The sequence below is a fragment of the Hemicordylus capensis genome, chromosome 4 (genome assembly GCF_027244095.1).
Source record: "Hemicordylus capensis ecotype Gifberg chromosome 4, rHemCap1.1.pri, whole genome shotgun sequence".
NCBI classification, from domain to species: domain Eukaryota; kingdom Metazoa; phylum Chordata; class Lepidosauria; order Squamata; family Cordylidae; genus Hemicordylus; species Hemicordylus capensis.
In genome coordinates this window covers 262301772-262322282 of record NC_069660.1, presented here as the reverse complement: position 1 = coordinate 262322282, position 20511 = coordinate 262301772, and positions in this window count along the sequence as shown.

Here is a 20511-nt window from a genome sequence, read left to right as displayed (position 1 = left end):
AACATCACAGAGGTGAGGATGTCTAGACCTGGAGCTGGGCTGAATCAACACCCAGTCCTTCACCCAGAGATGGGCATTCCTCCTTATGAGGCTGACCCACATGGGTGTTACTCGCACTCTGTGTGGTATGTTCCTTGTTGCAGATTAATTGTAAATGTTTTAAACAAGCTGTAGATAATGGCATAGTGGGGAAATAACTTGCCTAGGGAGCAAGTGCCTGCCGGTTTGAATCCCCGCTGGTATGTTTCCCAGACTATGGGAAACATATTGGTCAGCAGTGATATAGGAAGATGCTGAAAGGCATTGTCTCATACTGCACAGGAGATGGTAATGGTAAACCCCTCTTGTATTCTACCAAAGGAAACCACAGGGCTCTGTGGGCGCCAGGAGTCAACACCGACTCAATGGCACAATTTTACTTTACTTTAGAAAAGTAAAGAAGTGGAATGCTTGGATAGTATGCTGTGCTTGGATAGTTGGTGGTGATTTCTCAATATTACATCAAATGGTTTAATGTTGATACTTTTGAAATATTTGTTTCTATTGTCATGGCATAATAAAATATAAACTTTTTGTAAAGATAAAGCTTTTCTATTGGATGGTAGTATTTGGTTTCCAACATAGTTTTGATTTTTCTCCCAAACCAGCTTAATGAGTCAAAATATGAGAAGTCCAAGCATTTTCATTAGAATGTCCATTGCTGTTTGAAACATTATTGATTAAATATTAGTCCTACTTACAGCAGAAACACTAGGTGTTTGTTGTTTTGTGTGTGCTCTGTGTTGTGGATTGCTTTTCTGACAGTCAGCAATGGTTGTTCGCATTTCATAGTTGAGATGACAGATATATCTCCCTGCTTATTAAATCAACTATGGAGTAACAGCTAATTTTAAATCTAATATGTACTGTATGCCTTCACTCTGAAACAGCTCATTTATGTTTTCAGTCTAATGCTTGCAGGCACTAGGGATGTGCACAAAAACAATTTTGCCAGTTCAGCTTGAATCCAACCCGGGTTCAAGCTGAGCTGGTCTGGTTTGGTTTGCCCCGGTCAAGCTGGACTTTGTTCGAGTTTGAACCGAACTAGTTTGACTGGCTTGGAGCTATGCTGGTAAAGGTGAATCAGATGAGGATTCCCCTTTACCAGTAGAGGGGCAGGGGAGTTGTCCTTAAGAGGGGGCGGAAGGGAAGTAAATCTGTACACATAAGTACAAGCCATGACTGCGGTTGCAGGGAGTGACAGCAAGGGTGGCAGGGATGGTGGTGGCTCCCCTCCCCCCTAACCTGCCCCTAAGTAGCCCAGGCTGGCGGTGGCCCAGTTTGGGCCTTCTCTGGTGGTTCGGGTCCCTACGCATTTGTGGGGGCCTCCATGCATGCACAGAGGCCATTTGTGTCACCATAGTTTGCAATATGTGTGACCCCAAACCCGTCAAAACAAATCAGTCCACTCCACTGTCAAGTCTGCCTTAAACCGATCTGGATTTCACACCCCTAACAGGCACTAGGTGGAGCACCTCCTTTGGAAGCCTACTTCACCCATTTCAACCAAATTTCTGAACTGGGTATGGAACAGAAACTGTGTTGTATGCTATCCAGTGTCTTTTATGTTTTGTTGTTTAGAGGTTTGTCCCAGTGGGCATCCTGTAAAGCAGGGATCCTCAACGTTGGGCCCCCAGATGTTATTGGACTTCAACTCCCATAATCCCCAACCAAAGGCCACTGGGGCTGGGGATTATGGGAGCTGAAGTCCAAGAACATCTGGAGGCCCAACGTTGAGGATCCCTGCTGTAGAGACTGTGGGGGGTGGAGTCATAAGAACAGCCCTGCTGGATCAGGCCCAAGGCCCATCTAGTCTAGCATCCTGTTTTGCACAGTGGCCCACCAGATGCCGCTGGAAGCCACAGGCAGGAGTTGAGGGCATGCCCTCTTTCCTGCTGTTACTTCCCTGCAACTAGTACTCAGAGGCATCCTGCCTTTGAGGCTGGAGGTGGCCCACAGCCCTCTAACTAGTAGCTGTTGATAGACCTCTCCTCCATGAAGTTATCCAAACCCTTCTTAAAGCCATCCAGGTTGGCTGTCACCACATCTCGTGGCAGAGAATTCCACAAGTTGATTATGCATTGTGTGAAAAAGTACTTCCGTTTGTTGGTCCTAGATTTCCCAGCAATCAATTTCATGGGATGACCCCTGGTTCTAGTGTTATGGGAGAGGGAGAAGAATTTCTCTTGATCCACTTTCTCCACACCATGCATGATTTTATGGACCTCTATCATGTCTCCCCACATTCGTCTTTTTTCTAAACTAAAAAACCCCAGGTGTTGTAGCCTTGCCTCGTAAGAAAGGTGCTCTAGGCCCCTGATAATCTTGGTTGTCCTCTTCTGCACCTTTTCCGGTTCTACAATGCCCTTTTTTAGATGTGGTGACCAGAATTGTATGCAGTACTCCAAGTGTGGTCACACCATCGTTTTGTATATGGGCATTATAATATTAGCTGTTTTATTTTCAATTCCCTAGCATGGAATTGGCCTTTTCCACAGCTTCCACACATTGAGTTGACACTTTCAAATAGCTGTCGGCCACAACCCCAAGATCCCTTTCCTGGTCAGTCACCAACAGCTTAGATCCCATCAGCGTATACTTGAAGTTGGGGTTTTTCGTCCCAATGTGCATTAGTATACACTTGCCAACATTGAACCGCATTTGCCACTTTGTCGCCCACTCCCCCAGTTTGGAGAGATCCTTTTGGAGCTCCTCACAATGCATTTTGGATTTCACTACCCAAAAGAGTTTGGTATCAGAAAACTGTGGAGTCAGAGTCTGAAGTCAGAAAAGAAAAGGGAGACAAAGGAGGAGGAGAAAATGGAGTTGTTTCTGAATAAACTCTAAGATCATTTTGTGTCTGTGAGGGAAGCAAAGGAAGTCCCAAATGTCTGCTCCACCATGATCCTCATGCTGCTGTGCCTGTGGTTGAAGTTACTCTCCAGGGCATCTCTGGGTGTATGATAGTGGGTGACCATCCCCTCCTGCAGACTGTATCCCTGGTCCCTGAATATCACCACCTTTAACTTTGTGCAACACTCACCCAGGTACCTCCACAGAGCTTGGAGGTGAGTGGGGATGTCCATAAAATTGCTATGTCATGGCTTCTGCCCAAAACCCTGGCTCAGACATCCATGAACCAGCCCACTGAGTCCACCACACCTTGCAGTGTCATGGGGTAGTAAAGCTTCCACCTGAAGTACTCACCGTGCTGAGTACCCTAAAATCTCAATGTGTGTCCCATCTATACAGCTGAGGAAGCTCTTCTCCTCGAACCCCACCATCACCTCCTTTGGGTCACCCATGTGGATCATGTCCTCCATGAACATGTCCACCAGGAGGTTCACCACTTCCCTGACTATCTCGCAGATGGTGGATCTGCCAGTCACGAACAGGTTACTGAGGGACATTGGAAACCAGCTTGTAAACAGTTATGGCAAGCCTCTTCCACACTCAGATCGCATGGGACATCACACAGTCCTGCTGGCAGAGAATGGGCTCCATCCCACTTGCCAGGAAATTGAAGGTGGCCTGGGACATCCTGAAGCTGCCCTGAACGTGCTCATCGTCTCACTCAACAGCATTCTCTATTGACCACCAGGTGCTGTTGTACCTTGGCAGTATGTACCTCATTTCCTCTGACCACTCCTTCTCCAGTTTGTGGGTAGTGGAGGAGAGGAATGTTTCTGGGGCTGCTTCAATAGCTGTCCTTGAGCATGTTATCAGCCCCTCTAATTTCCTGGAGACCACCAAGAACCTTGTGGCCTCTACATGGGTAGCAGCTGCACCTGGGGCCCCAAGCCCCCTGGAAGCTGCAGAAAGCATCTCCTCTGCTGGTCTCTGTGTATTACTTCCCTCTCCGTGGTGCTGAGGACCATCTGCATGGTGGTGTGGACCATTCAAGCTCCCACGAGGATGTGCAGCATCACACAACCTCCTCCACAACTAGAGAGGAAACAGTTTGCCACAGGTGCTATGCCTGACATGGCAAACAGTTTCTTCTCTTGTTGGGGAGGATGTTGTGTGATGCTGCATGTCCTCATGGGAGCTTGAATTGCACACACCAGCCACTTGGGGCATCCAGAGGGTGGTAGTGCATGGGAGGTCCCACCCACCTAGCATGCATAGCAGCAGAAACAAAGGGATGGTGTTCCAGGAAGGAGGGAGAGAGGGAAAGGGGGCACCTGCCATGGGCATTGTTCAGGACAGCAGGTTCTAGCCCTGGCATGCCCTCCCTCCAGCTTCATGACCACAAAGGGGGTGTACAGGGCCCATTTCTTGACCCTTTGAAAAAAAATCATCCCCTGTTTTTGGAGGAATGTAGCCCTCTATCTCCACAACAAACCAAGTGCAATGGACTCTGGTTGCCCTCCTTGCAAGGGAAGCCTTTAAGACCTTTTTTGGTAGAAGGGTCAATCCTTAATTCCCTTTGGAACACTTTTTGGAAGTAATTGACTGTTCTCTCTTCCTTCTTGAATACCCTCATGGGTGCCCTTAAAGACCTTGCAGGTAGCTAGGGGCATGTGGACCACCCTTGATGAAGTGCTGCCCCTCTTCCAGCACCCTTTGGATGGTGGAAATGGATCAGAGGGGCTGAGTAAAGAATACTGACACCAGTTTTTATAACAAAGAAACCAGATTTACTCAAAGAAGTATAAAGACAACATCCTCTTTGCAAACAGTTTAGAGGAGACAGCAAATGTTTGGGGGTTTCAAAATTGTGTTTGTGGGCATAGCAATGCGAGCTCAGTGCTGGCTTTGAAGCTTATGCTTTTGGGGTTTGCAAGTGTGTGTGTGTGTGTGTGTGTGTGTGTGTGTGTGTGTGTGTGTGTGTGTGTGTGTGTATAACTACTGCTCTACATACAAGGCAATGAAATGCGGGGTTCAGCCATGCCCAGTGCTTGGAAACTTCCTGCTCTGTGCATGTAGTCAGAGGAGCACTGGCAAGGCTAGTTAATGAGGGAAGATTGGGTGGGGGTTTGCTCAGAATCCCCTCACTCTGTTCTTGGGGAGCAGTGACCTGTGCATGGCTATCTGCTTCTGTTCCCCCTGTATTCCCCTTCTCCCCAGGGCAGCCCAGGCATGAGCTGGCTGTGCTGGGTCCCGTTGCACTGCAGGCTTCTTCTTGCATGGGGAGGAGTGGGTGGGGGCAATGTGTTTCTGCAAGTGTCCCTGGAGAGCTGTGGTTGCAAGGCTGCTGGCCTGGGGTGATGTGTTGCATTTGTATCTTGACTTGGTTGGGGCCTTACATGGTGGCAGATGTGGGGCAGCACCAGTGGGGCCTTCTCCCAGTTGCTTGGCATCCTGGGGTGTGAGGTGGAGAGGGGGTAGTGGTGGGGCCATGGCCTCAGCATGCACAGAGCTGCCAGCCTGCTGCCTTGGCACACCGACTGGGCTGACAGGTGGCCCTACATGTGAGAACACTCCCCTGTTGGGGCCTGGGGGCTTTTGGGCCTGTGTGTGTTCCTGGTGGGGAGCAAAGAACTGCCCCTGTGCTCTTGGGAGGCCAGAGTGACTTGGGAGTTGCCCACTAATGCAGGCAGGTGGGGCCCTGGCATCAGCAGCTGTGGCTGGTTGAATGGCTGCTGGGGAACAAAAGGTGGTGGCTGGTTGATGAGCCACTCCATGGAGCTGGCCATCTATTTGAGGTAGCCAGTGTAGCACTCAAACTGCGTCTCCTCAGCCTCATCAGACCTCATGGTATGCTTGTAGGCATGCACAGTCTGGGCACTCACCTCTTCCCTCATGGTGTGCTTGTAGGCATGCTTGTAAGCAAGCATAGTCTGTGGCCTCCTCAAAGACCCACCTCTCCTCCTCACACCTTTCCCCCACTCCCACGACCAGCTCACAAATCACAAGGGGCCCGGAATCCCTCTGCATGCTTCATGACCAAGTCCTTTGCCAACCGGAGGCAGTCAGTACGCTTCCTGTTGTGCAGCTGGGCCTGTTTCATGCATGCTCATGCAAGACTGGACATGTGTGGGTGTGGCAAGGCAAACCTTTCCCCCATTGTGGGATAGGGCCAGGTACAGAGACATTGCGCTCATGCCCTGGAGGCCCCATCTAGAGTATCTACAGCAAAAATTCAATAATAGTGAAGTGGAGCACATCAAGCAATGGGAAGCTGCAGGGAAGTAGATTAACAGCAAGGACAAATGGGGTGGGCATCGATCAGATTCATCTGCTGCTCTTAGGGAGGAAGTGGGCATAGGCTCAAGAATGGCCAAGGGCAGTCATCCAAGTCAAAGACCCAGGGCCCAGTCTTTGAGCAGGACAACATCTGTGCCCCAGTCTTTGAGCAGGACAAGGTTGTTCTCACCTACCAACCCCCTCATCCAAGCATCCTCGATGATTCAAAAGTTAATAAGCAACCTTCTGTCTGGATGGGTCTGCCTCACCCCTGCAGCCCAGCAGGTTTTTAGGGTCAGGGCCTCATGGTACCTAGGGAAGGTGGGTTGTTCATCACCCTGGTCCTCATCCTTGGCGTCTCACTCTCTGCCACAGCATCTTTTCAGAGGACTGTGACTCATTCCTTCTCCACCTCATCACTGGTCCAGGCCCTCCTTCTAAGCCCTTGCACAGGCAGCACATTCCAAGCCCCCTCCAATGAGCCCCCACCCCACTTTATTAATCCCTGTAATTGCTGACAGGATTCTGCTGTGCTCTCCCTGATTGTTTCCCCGCCTCCTCCTTCTGCTGGTTACCTCTCTTCAGAATGAGGCACATTTATTATTATTTTATTATTTTTTTACATTTATATCCCGCTCGTCCTCCAAGGAGCCCAGAGCAGTGTACTACATACTTGAGTTTCTCCTCACAACAACCCTGTGAAGTAGGTTAGGCTGAGAGAGAAGTGACTGGCCCAGAGTCACCCAGCTAGTACCATGGCTGAATGGGGATTTGAACTTGGGTCTCCCCGGTCCGAGTCCAGCGCTCTAACCACTACACCACGCTGGCTCTTTTATTGTTGGCATCTCTCCCTCTCCCTCCTGGGGAGAGGGAGAGATGACGCACCTCTCCCTCTCCCTCCTGGCCGAGCTTCCCTGCTTTGGGAGCTTCCCAGCCCACCAGACCTCTCCTTCCTCCAGGCTCCCTTGGCCAGCCGGAAAGTGTGTTCACCTCCTTGCCTCTAGGATTGGGCTCACCATTGGCTTGGCGTCAGCCCCACATGCTGCTGCGGCCCTGGAAGCGCTGGCAAGGCCGATGGCAGTCCGGTGGAATTGTGAGTCTCTTGAATGTGGAGCACAATGGATCCTCCCCATCACCATTACGGTATTTACACAAACACTGAAATATACTCTTTTGTAAAGTTAGCCCATGAGGGAAGGGGCAGGTGTGTTGGAAAGAAATTGGGCATGGTAATAGCCCGCTGGCATTCAACTGCCACACTTTGGCCAGGTAGCACTCTTACAGCAGGGAACTAATTTAGAGATGCTGCCGGGGGGGGGGGTACAGCAAGGCGCACCTGTCGTCCAGGCTTTAAACAGCATGCCCGCCACCTCCCAGGTGCCTGGACCCCTAGCAATGGTGGTGCCTTTTTTGGGCGTGGGCAGGACAACAGCACTTAAAGGTGCCTCCCGCTGCCTCCCTGGTGGCACCCACACCAGCTGCCACGGCTGGGAAGTCCAGTTCTTCCCAGCACTTTCCCCATAGAGCTTTAGAAGGCTCTGGGGCTTGAGAGGGCTCTGTTTTCCTTAAAGGATCCCCACCAGTGATGGGGAAAGTGCAGCACTGCGTGGTGAGTATGATCACCTTTGCACAGCACCAGGGGAGCTGTGCAGACTATGCTGTGCAAAGCTTTGGCTGAGCTTTGCACAGGCCTGAAAAACAATTAGGGAGCCACACTTAGGGTCAATGGGAGCCATCACTGGCTTGTGGGCCTTGTGATGAAGAACACTGCCATACATGATCGCAATATGCTTAACAGGTATAGAGAATTATTATTAATCCTTTTGGTAAAATAAACAAGAGCTTGATAAAAAAAATATATTTGAATAAGAAGTTGCATAAAGACTAGGCACACTGTTCTCAAATGACATTATCTTGGTATGATTCCCAGTTTGGAATGTGATACTCTACTGAATAATTGAAATTAAGCTGGCTAGCTTCTAGATTTTGATATAGTAACCAGGTGCCCTCAAAAGAATACTGAATAAATACAATGCTAACCTTGTAGAACCAAATTAAATGTCTTTGTTCATCTCTCCGCAAATCAACATATTCTGGTAATATTATTGTAATGTAAATGCATTTTAATATTTGAAATTCAAACTTTTTCTTAATATTAGTGTCTTTTCATACAAATGCTCCTTCTCATGTAGCTTTCTTCAAGCAGTTTTCTCATGCATGCTTGTATTGGAAATATGCATGCTATTCTTTTCAAATAATCTTCTGTTTCTCTTGTTAATAATTTGTTTTCAACAATAGTATAATTGAAAAGCAAGCCCCTTTTTCTTTAAAGGCCCAGCTCCCTAAAATTTATGTGCATTAATCTGAATTAGATTTTGGTGTGTCTATGGGTTCGAGGACTTAGGATAAAATTCCCACATTATCAGTATCTTGCTTGTTTAATGAAACTGTCTGCAATGCCACAGAGAGCATAAGTCATCTTCAAATGACCTCTACCTCTTTTGTAGATGTAGTCAGCACCCATTATAAAAATATGGGATATACCCTGGAAACTGAGTGTATAAAGCTGAACTGCGAATAAGCAAAACTGCAAACACAGAATCTGCAGTATTAAAGAGTCTCCTGTACACCTCTTTCACATTTCCAAGTTTTATTTGTCACTACTCATTATATACAGTACATTAAGGGATATACCAATTTATTACTCTACATTTTAATAATGCCTGTGTATACACATATATATTTATTTTTTACATCCATGTTATGTTCCACAGAATTCCAAAGGAAGTGCCACAGATCTAGGATTTCAAGATATGTGACAGAATGAGTGAAGTAAAAGGCCTAGTCAGAATGGTGCATGTAGTAAGAATATTTTAAGAATGTTGATTTAAAAATCTCATTTATGAAGCCAAATAACTGAGGGCACATTACATTGGACTGCCCAACTATGTTGTCTTTTGAAGCCATGACACTCCCAATCAAGATCTTAGAGTAGGAAAAGATTTTCACTTATATTGAAAAGAATTAGAGCTCACAAGTTTTTTTTTTGTTTATTTAAACTATTTTTACCCCACACCTACAGTACACTACTGCTTGGGCAGCTCACAACATTAACAAAATAGATACAATATAAAGTAAAAAGATTAATGAATTTAAACAGGTTAAAAGACCAAGGTAAAACCATGTTTAAAATGAGATTTCAAAAAGTTTCAAATCAAAAGTTATTAATAAAAAGCTAAAAAATAAGAACTTTTTTAAAAAATAAAAAACCTACCAGTATAAATGATTTTATTATTATTGTTTTCACAGTCAGACAGGTGTTACTGACTGGTTTGTTTTATCCAGACATTGAGTTCTTCCCAAGGACCTGGGATGACTGAATTTTATTATCAATGTTGTTGCTGTTATTATTATAGATATCATAGCAGAATACAGGCTGTTCCCAGTACTGTTGCTTTTTGTAATTGGCTGATGGTGATTTCTGTGGCTCCTATGGTGCTGAGGTGCTCTTCAGGTTAGGGTTAGGGTTAGGGTTAGGGTTAGGGTTAGGGAATTCTGTCACAGCCTTTCAATTTAAATTTGTAGATCCTTGTATTTTGTGATTTTTTTCTATTTCTTTTTCTTCTATTCTGCTATCCCCTGGTATCTCTATGTTGATTATTTTAACTTGTTTTTCTTTCTTCTCGACTACAGTGATATCTGGTGTATTGTGTGGCAGATGTTTGTCTGTTTGTAGTCGGAAGTCCCATAATATTTTTGAATCTTCATTTTCTACAACCTTTTCAATATTTGTTTGTTTGTTTGTTTGTTACATTTTATATCCTGCTCTTCCTCCAAGGAGCCCAGAGCAGTGTACTACATACTTAAGTTTCTCCTCACAACAACCCTGTGAAGTAGGTTAGGCTGAGAGAGAAGTGACTGGCCCAGAGTCACCCAGTAAGTATCATGGCTGAATGGAGATTTGAACTTGGGTCTCCCTGGTCCTAGTTCAGCACTCTAACACTCCATCATGCTGGCTTTATACAGAGATAACACAGAGAAAGTAGTAAAAATGCTATCTGCCTCCAGATGCATAGTTTCAGAGGACTAGTAGCATGGTAGGGCGCACATACGTTGCATGCAGAACAACCTAGGTTCAGTTTCTGGCATTGCTAAGAAGGACCCCTGTCTAGCTGCTGCCCTTCATAGACAAATAGTCTGACTTGGTTCCGATCTAACAATATTTGCTTGCCATATCTTTAAGAGAAACAATCACTAACCTGAAATAGTTTTGCTGTGGTGGGGGATGGGGTGGGTGGAATTAGCCAATTCTTAAGAGCTTGGAATGCCTTCAATGGAGCATTGCATCTAGCAGCATGATTGTGCCAGATTTACGCACAAGCTAAGTAAGCTCCAGCTCAGGGCCTCCCATTATGAGGGGCCTCTGAATACCAACAAATTATCAAATTTCAAGTTTTATGGAATTGGTTGAAAAATAACAGAGTAAGAAAAAAAGACTCTAAACCAGACATGATCATTCTGATATGACAAAAAGATCCTTATATGGCTACAGAATTATTTATCACATTGAGTTGGTAAAACTGTGCAGAAATATCTGTAAGTTATATTGAATTTTAATTAGACAGGGACCCGGTTTAGACCAAAGCCCACCATCACAGTTACAGATAGCTCTCGCCTCTTTAGATTAACACTGCTGTAACCATGAGCAGCGTGCCACGGGGAGAGGGAGTGAAGCCCCAGGGTGGAACTTTTGACCTGTTTTGTAATGCAATGGGGCCCTTTGAGCGTGACATAGGTCAAGGTCTCAGCATGTCATAATCTGGCCCTGCAGCTTGACTTTGGAATGAGTTCACAAAAACACAACAACTCATGGTCAACTGTATGTAGAAAATCTTAGGCACTGATGAATATCTAGGAAACAGCTATGGGTTTGCTCATTTGTCTTTTAAAGCCAAACTCATACCACATGATTTGTGGAGATTCTCTGCCAAAGGGGCCATAAGTCAGTAACAGAACACAATTTTCATACAGAAGGGTAGGACTGAAAAAACTTGGAAGGCCTTGAAAACCATTGCTTGTCAGTATAGACAACAGAGAGCTAGATTGTCAATAGTCTTTCTCAATAGTCTACATTATATTCCTATGCCATTATAGTTTTTTCCTGATTGTGTTTGTTTTACACTGTTATTCATAGGCCTTATAATTGGCCTAAACCAGTGGCTCCCAACCTGGGGTGGTCCTCCAGATGTTGTTGAACTTCAACTCCCTGCCTCACTAGCTACAATTTATTGTGACTGGGGATGCTGGAAGTTGTAGTTCAGCAATATCTGGAGAACCCCAGGTTGGGAACCACTTATATACAAATGAGAAGACATTGGCTGACAACCAGACTAATGTCATGCCCACACAATGGAGGGAAGAGCAATTTTAGCTGATCTCACTTGCAGGTCATTCTTCCTCCTGAAAACATGCCTCTGACATGGAACCCTCTGCAGAAAGGAGATTGCTGCAAATTGCTTCTCCCTCCCCATTGCCAGTATACAGCTTTTAGTCTTGATATGAACCAGTGCTGCTGCTATAAGCAACGTTTTCCTCATAATAGAGGGCACAACACAGAGACAGAAAAGTCACACATGGGATGGACTGCTGGGCTGTGGGACTTCCACCATCTCTTCACAAACTTCAACCCTTCTTGAGAGTTAGAGGCTCTGCACACGATCCTTGTGTAGAGCCTAACCGGGCTCTCCCCGCAGACGAGCAGGGAGCTTGGCCTGGGTGGCCGGATCAGCCGCACACATGATTACCGACTCCATTATTACACTCTGTTCTCAGAGCCGGTGGCGGCAGAGGGGATTGGGTGCCGCCCAACCCCTGGAAGTCTCAGGATTCCTCGCATGAGTGCAGGATGACGCCCGTGAATGGTCATCCTGCACTCATGTGGGGTCTCCTTGTGAGTCGCCGTGGTGCGGAGCCACGCCATAGTGACTTACGTCCAAAAGAATTGGGTTAGCAGAGTGCTCTCTCAGCTAACCTTGTTTAAGGGGAAGGGTATACGGGGAGTTTTGCTGCTGGGAGCCATGCGGCACCCACTGTAGCACATGACCAGGAGAAACCGGGCTAGGCTGCCTTAGCCCAGTTTCTCCTGGTTGTGAGAATAGCCTCATAATATGAGTGATATGTTTGAGGAGGAGTGTGTTATTGCTGCCCATCCAAAGCAAAGTTCAGTGACAGTGCTTTTCGTATACATTTACCACAGCCTTCCTCTGAGACGTGGATGCTTCCAGATGTGAACACAGAGGAGCCACCTTCTGCGATTTACACTTCTTCTTTTTTGCAAACATGTGGTTCAAATTTTGGTAAATATTGCATGTCAGTTGGCCTTCAAAACTGATACATTTTATATTGCTGTTCTTAAAAAAAAATGGTCTGGCAGAATTCCAACCCAAGGGTAAGAGTTTGTTTGGGGATTTGTACAGAAAACAAGTGTTTCCCCTTAAATATACAATATATGAGTGTACTGTACACTAAACTCCAGGTTACATTCACAGCTTGATCTGCAGACAGCCAGCTCTGTTCTCATGCTGACTGAGAACTATCCCTTTAGATCTATAAAAATGAAGAAGTACACTGAAAAACGTTATTTCAGACTGCAAACTATAAAAAGCTGTTATGCACGCATTCCAAAACACACTCTGAGTCTTAGGTACCTCTGGACCTTATGGATCTATTGATTGGGAGATAGTTGTACTCTTACATAAACATACATGTTATTTCTACATGGCAAACCTTTCATTTCTTGATTAGCATTTTAATTTATTCTTTGGAATATGCCACTTCCCACCTTCTGTTGCTTCTATAGTAAGCTTCTACATATTGTTTCTGTATGCTGAGAGAGAATAATTATCTGTGGTAATATATCAGTACCATTAACTGAACAAGTTTTGGTGCAATACAGTCCAATGCTACTGAACCACAAATACAATTCATAATCAACCACACATGAGTAAATATGTAATTAGCATACAGGGCACTTTCCCCATGCAGCTAGAGGATAATTCTATGTAAGCTATCTTTCTCTCAAATATTTCTTCATATTCAATACAGAAAGAAATGGCAATAACACTCTATATTAGGGAAGATGGCACAGTGGGGAAGCAACCTCCCTAGGGAGCAGGAGGCTGTTGGTTCAAATCCCCACTGGTGGATTTCCCAGAATATGGGGAACTCCTATTGTTAGAGGTTATTAATTTTTACCCCCAGTAAGTAAAACAGCAGAGCACTAAGGAGTGGGCACACACTCCAGTTACAGAGTGAGTAGCAGAGGATGGTTTAGTTGTTGCAGCTATTTAGAGAAAACACATGGAGATCCTTGTAGAACTAAACACTAAGTATTTATTGGTTAAGTACACTTGGATAGGAAAGACCTAAAACTAATCTAAAGAACTACATAAGGAATAGGTAAGGAGGGAGAGAGATGTTTCCATCTCCTCTCTAGGAGGAAAGGAAGGATTGTAACTCAGCACAGGAAGTGTGGAAGAGTCAGATCAGGGGTCATAGAGTGGAGAGTGGTAGAACAGTTAGGGAGACCCTTACTCACTATCTCTACTCCCAATGCCCCTGGTGGTCATTAGGATAGTTGGTGCAAAAGGTCGATGCACTGGAAGCCCATCTCCAACACCTATATCGGTCAGCAGCGATATAGGAAGGTGCTGAAAGGCATCATCTCATACTGCACGGGAGAAGGCAATGGTAAACCACTCTAGTATTCTACCAAGAAAACCACATGGTTCTGTGGTCACCAGGAGTCGACACCAACTTGATGGCACAGCCTCTCCTTTCCTTCCAACAACAGGAACTAATATGGCAGAGGGAGCAATGTCTTTTGGGACCTTGGACCTAGAGGAGAGGATGAATACAACACCCTTTGCCCTGTGATGAGGCTTGGCAAGCCTCTAGGTTGTCTTCTTTGGAGGTGGTGAGTCTGAGATCATTAAAACTAAAGTAAGAGAAAGCCAAAGGTAGACTGTTACCAGATAGTAGCCAAAGGTATATCATTACCAGACAGCCTCCTACCCACCCTCCTTTGGGAATCATTGGCTTCCTATACTACTACTACGATGATGAATAATAATAATATTTATATACTGCTCTTCAACCAATGTTCTCAAAGTGGTTTACAAAGCAAACAAATATTAAATACATAAGATGTTCCCCTGTTCCCACAGGGCTCACAATCTAAAAAGAAATATAAGGCAGATACCTGCAACAGCCACTGGAGTGATGCTGTGCTGGGGCTGCATAAGGCCAGTTGCTCCCCCCCTAATAAATATAAGAGAATCACCACTTTTAAACGATGTCTCATTGCTCAGTTAGCAGGGGCTTCCTATAGAAGCGAAGGAAGCAAACCATGAGCAGGCATTTGATATCATGACAGAAAACCTGGCCACTGTTTGAATCAAACAACAGTGTTTTTGCCAATATTGAACTGGTGCAGAAGTGCCTAGCAAAAAAGTCACACACACACACACACACACACACACACACACACACACACACACACACCCTTGAATCACTTGCATTCTCAATTGAATCAGAGTTCCTGTCAGAGCAAAGGAATCTTTAAAATTGGAGGGGCCCCTAAAAAAACACACAGGGAAATTACACCCTGGGATAAAATCAAGTATGTCCCAAGTCAGTTATTCAGCATAATAGTGCCCTTCTGTTCTATGCTTTCTCTGAATATGCTCTACCATATCCACTCTCTCCAAGTCTAGTACCTGGAAATTCCCCATTTATCAGTTTTGTAGTTTAATGTTTTCTTGCCCTTGGAACTTTGCATTGGAGTGAACCTTTTAAAAGGCTTGGTTCCAGAATTTTAGTGCCTGGCTTGGACTCTGTTGAGGGCTTATTGTGGAAGCTCGATAGCTGATTCTGTCTTTTGTTGTCCTAGAGCCAGACAGGCTGAGCACCTTCTCATGTGCTCAAACCACAGGAAGCTGCCTTATCCCCTGCTAACTGGGCAAAGAGGCACCTTTTTAACATGGTGATTCTCTTTATTTAGCAGGGGGAGAGTAACTGGCCCTATCCACCCCCAGCACAGTACCTCCAGTGACTGTTGCTGGTGCCTATCTTATGTTTCTTTTTAAGACTTTGAGCCCTTTGGCGACAGGGAACCATCTTAATTATTTATTATTTCTCCATGTAAATCGCTTTGGAAACTTTTGTTGAAAACCGGAAAATAAATATTTTTGTTGTTGTTGTTGTTTTTGTTGTTGTTGTTATTGTTGTTGTTGTTGTTGCTATACTGAGTCAGACCATTGGTCCATCTAGCTCAGTATTGTCTACGCAGACTGGGAGCAGCTTCTTCAAGGCTGCAGCCAGGATCCTCTCTCAACCGTTTCTTGGAGATGCCAGGGAGGGAACTTCCTTGAGCTGAATCAATCCTTGAGCCGAATCACAAGACTTCTGAATCATAACCTGGAACACTGGACTGTGGGGTCCATAATGACTGAGCAGATATTACTCTCCTTGAGTGTTCCTTGTGTGGCCTGTTGTAAAGAAACCTACACTGGACTGCCCGGGACACTCTTGCAATCCAGAGTCTTGGGTTGCTCTCTGTGTAGGTCTGCCACAGGCAATTCCTTGTGCTCAACTGCCTAATAGCCTCCTAGGTAAAGACCTTTATCCTTTCAGGTTTGACCATTCCCTATGTGGGTTTGCCATAATTAACCCCTGTGCCTTCCCTGGGAAACCCAGTGCTTTGCTTTCAGGAGTGCCACATTACTTACAATTTGGTGTCTTGTATCTCATTGCCACCTAATGGCGCAGCGGGGAAATGACTTGCCTAGCAAGCATTAGGTTGCTGGTTCAAATCCCCGCTGGTATGTTTCCCAGACTATAGGAAACACCTATATCGGGCAGCAGTGCTATAGGAGGATGCTGAAAGGCATCATCTCACAATGCGTGGGAGATGGCAATGGTAAACCCCTCCTGTATTCTATCAAAAAAACCCACTGTGCTCTGTGGGCACCAGGAGACGAAATTGACTTGATGGCACACTTTACCTTTACCTCATTGCTGTTCTCTGCCTTCCACTTTGGAAGAACCTTTGTGGGTGAAACCCTACAAATCTCCCCTGGTGGAAGTCACCCCTTTTGCCATAATACTGTTTTGGTATAACAGCAAACTGAAGACAGTTATCAAAGCTGCTCTTGATTCTCCATCTTATTTCTATCCCTTGTTCTTCATCTTGCATTTCTTCTGTTCTCATCCCAATACCTGTCCACTGCTAGGCTATCAGAGTTGCCACTTCATCACTACCCCTCCCTACTAACCTAGCCCTGGGAGTTGCCTTCATTCTCTGCACAATGGAGATTGTATTAGGTTTGCTAAATACCACCATATACATTGTGTCTATTCTTTATCAATATACTTTCTGTGTTTCAAAAGACTTGCCTCTGAATCAGTAGCTCCTCTAGGGGCCTACCCTAATGCCTGTGCCCAGAATATAGTCCATTTGTTATTCACATTTGCAAATTCAGTTTTGAGCAAAATTCCAAGTTAACCCAAAAGTATAGATCCACACATGGTATATGGGGGTAACAATACATGCCACACAAAGGCTTATTTTCTGTGAGTAGATCAGAAAACTATTCCGAAGGAAGTATGAATTTTGTTTATTAATAATAATATAAAATTATTATTGGTTGTGGCAAAGACTTACTATACTGTGTTATTGAATGTATTGTCTCAGTTTCATTTCTTGTTCTCCCATTCTCAGTTATGAGACATAAATAACTATAGATGTTGATATGCCTTCTAAATACTTTTCAGAATTTTATATGATCATATTTTGTCCTATCTTATTTGTCTCTGTTTCAAGATAAACAATTCCTATTTTTCAATTTCTATTTATTTGAGAGTTTCAATATGTCCTTGATCTTTCTCATTGGCCTTGTTTGAAACCTCTTCAATTCTGCAATATCCTTTTTGAGATGAGGTTACCAGTACTGCAAAAGTATTCCAGATGAGAATGATTGATTTGTAGAATGACATTTTATTGTATTTCCATTCAGTTCTTTATGCATCTTAACAACTTGGGTGTTTTTTTTCTACCAATACACTTTCATTGAACTGTCTAGTCATATTCAGATGCTCTTAAAAGAGAGGATGTACTCAAGGCATATCGGAAGTCCCACCCCAGCACATCACTCATCGTCTCCCCCACGCTGCACATGATTCCAACATTGTTTGTCTGAAAAGCAAACCCACTAATTGTGATGGCAGGTGTTTCTGTGATAAGGAGGCTGGGGTGCAGAAGATGACTGATCCTCTCCAGCATGCTTTGAGAGGCTACACGCCAGTTCAGCCTCTCTTTTAAGAATGTCTGAATAAGGCTACTATTGTAATAAAGTGAACCCAGAGTTGAAGGGGCCTCAGGTTGACATTTTTGTACATCCAAATGCATGCAACTGCTGTTGGGACCCAAAAGCAACCAGAAGTTTTCCTTCCAAGAATCCAGTTTGAACCTTCAGTTTGTAGTGCATTTCGCCACCCCTACCTACAGTTTGGTGGTACCAGCGTTAAACACTGAACCACTGTCCCACTCTGCTGCAACTGGAGTTGAGGGTGAAAGCTCCTCCCTCACTGCTGCTGCGATTGGCTGCCAGGGCTGTCCTTCAATCAAGAAGGAAGCCCTCGCGGTCAGTTCCCCTTCCTCTCTGCAGTCTGCCTGACTGCAGAGAGCCTTCTGTTCATTACATGTGAATTTGGACAGGAGAGCAAGGAGGAGTGGAACCGTGAGTGCACTGGACTCACGGTTCCACATTACGTTTGAATGTGGCCTTAATCTTCAGCCTTTATTAATTCTTATAATTACCAAAAGATTGTATCCTAAACCTCTTGTAGAGGCTGGTCCATTGTTCAAAGCTTCTTCTACTCACGGGAAGAGATTAGTACATATGCAAGGGACCTTTCTGCAAGAACTTGCTCCTCCCTCCTCTTTTTGTTTGTTTGTTTAAGGTCTATTTAACTTTCTCATTTCAGTGGGACAGCAGGGTTGTTCTCAGTGTTCAACAAGTTTTGATATATAAAATATTGAAATCCTCACAAAATGACATGGTTAGGAAGCCAGTTGTGTGATTAATCACATTACAGGCACTGTCCAATTGCAGAATAATATTCCACTTGGCAACTACTGCTATAATTGACATGCTGGCTTAGAGGGTTGAAATCACATTTTCTCAGCAATCAAATACCGTGGTTTGAATATTGGGCAAAAGTAATATTCCTGTTTCAGAGCATGCTTTCAGTAAAGGCTGGTGCACAACAGAAGAGTAACTGCTGTGCATTGGTTGCAGCATAAGTTAATCATTTGGAAAGCTCTTGAGTCATTTCATTCTTTATAATGACCAGATAATAGGGTGAGTGGGGAGCCCTCTGCTGAAACTTTGTGCTTGCAGGTCCACTTACTGTGTACTCTGCCTTAACAGAGTAATAAACAGCAACAAAAATGTATATGTAGGCACAGCAGGAGGAAAGAGGAGAAAGGAATATTGTCTCTTCACCTACTCTGATTTAAATGGGACTGCTACTTTGGTTTTCATCCTCCAATTATCAGAAATGATCACATAGAAAATAAGAACTGATGGCACATCCATAAGCCAGGTGCTGCCACTTATCAGGTATAGAATCGACTTTTGCTTCCACACTAATGAAAAATGATTTCAAAAGGAATGAAGATCCTGTTTTAATAAAACCAGGGGAAAGATGTAACCCAAAAGCTGTCTGCAGAACTAGGAATAAGTGAAATGTTTTGACAGGGAAAAATGTGTTGGCAACAATGCTTGACTCATATTTCAAAAATAAAATTGAAACCATACTTCTAGAGAGAGTACAGATGCTGACAACTGGAAAGATGTTCTGAAATACAGAGTATATGAGAATGTGCCATTCAATTCCACCTCTTTTGAATCTGTTTCACATGTAGGAACAATACATTTTGGGAAACAGAAAAGCCTACCAGGCTGATTCTGAATCTGTGTTGCTAACAAGAGGAAATGCATAACTCTGGAAAGGGATAACCTTGGATAGAGTTCAAAAAATGAGACAAATTGTTCAGTGTTGCTAAACAGAATACATAAAGGTGGTTAGCAGTGGTCAATTGTAACTACTGGGTAGTTCAACTGCATATTCTCCCAGCAGTGTGCACTGAACACACCAGAGATCACAATAAATTCACTGAAATTTTGGCTTCTTGCCACCCTATGCTCTCTTCATCAGTGGGCCAAGGTCTAGGCCAATAGCAGATCATTCACATATTCATCTGAGTGGAAGCATCTACTGGAGGTACTGGAGATAACTGAGTTCACCAGGGCTTGGGCCCTGCGCTTCCTCTACCAGTGAGTGGACATGAACACGATGTAAGAAGATGTACAGCAAGAGCAATGTACCTGTATGTGCTATGTTTATTTTCTTCTTTGACAGCATCATTTACTACATCTGCAGCAAGTGAAAGCTAGTTGCTCTGCTGAAAGAGGACAGCAGAAGGCAGTTTTCTACATGTTGTTGTAGAGAGGATATGGGGTTATTGGACAAGAGACATTGCAGCAGGGACAACAGCAGGGGACTGTGATAGAGGAAGACTAGATCTGTAATGGAGGAGAAAATGGCATGGAAGAGAATGACTGTCAGGAGCAGGAGAATCAGGAGGCATACTGAACGAATCAAAACAAGAAATCAGTTTCAGTATATTTCCAACAAGAGTGTCTCCAAGTATCCCAGTGCATTATTACAATAACAGGCTACATTAATTTGGGAGGAAGACTTGCAGCCCTTTTAGAATAGAGGTGACTTGAACACAACCCAGGAAGAAGAGGAGAAGTGTGGTGGTGGTGGTACTTGTCCCTGACTTCTCTGTTTAGTAAATGGAATATAAGACTCAGGGGATAAGACTGGTAAGAAGCAGCTTTCCCTCTAACAGGGATCCCCAGATGTTGTTGACTACAACTCCCAGAATTCCCAGCTATAATGGCCTTTGGCTGGGGATTATGGGAAATGTAGTCAATAACATCTGGGAATCCCTGTTAGAGGGAACACTGGTAAGAAGTCCCTACAGCCCAGACTCTGGAAAGCTCCACTCTGCCAGAACCCCCTGGATTAAGGATGTTGGGGGAATTTGATCCAGAACACCCTTCCACAACTCTACAATTTGGCTCTGTGCTTGTTCTTTCACCTGGAAAAGTCTCTCAAATACCTGCCAATTTCAGTGGAGATCCTCTAATACTGTCAGTCTGTGCCTATGAAATTAGATAAGGCCTGTTTAAGTTGCAGAAGCTGTGTGTA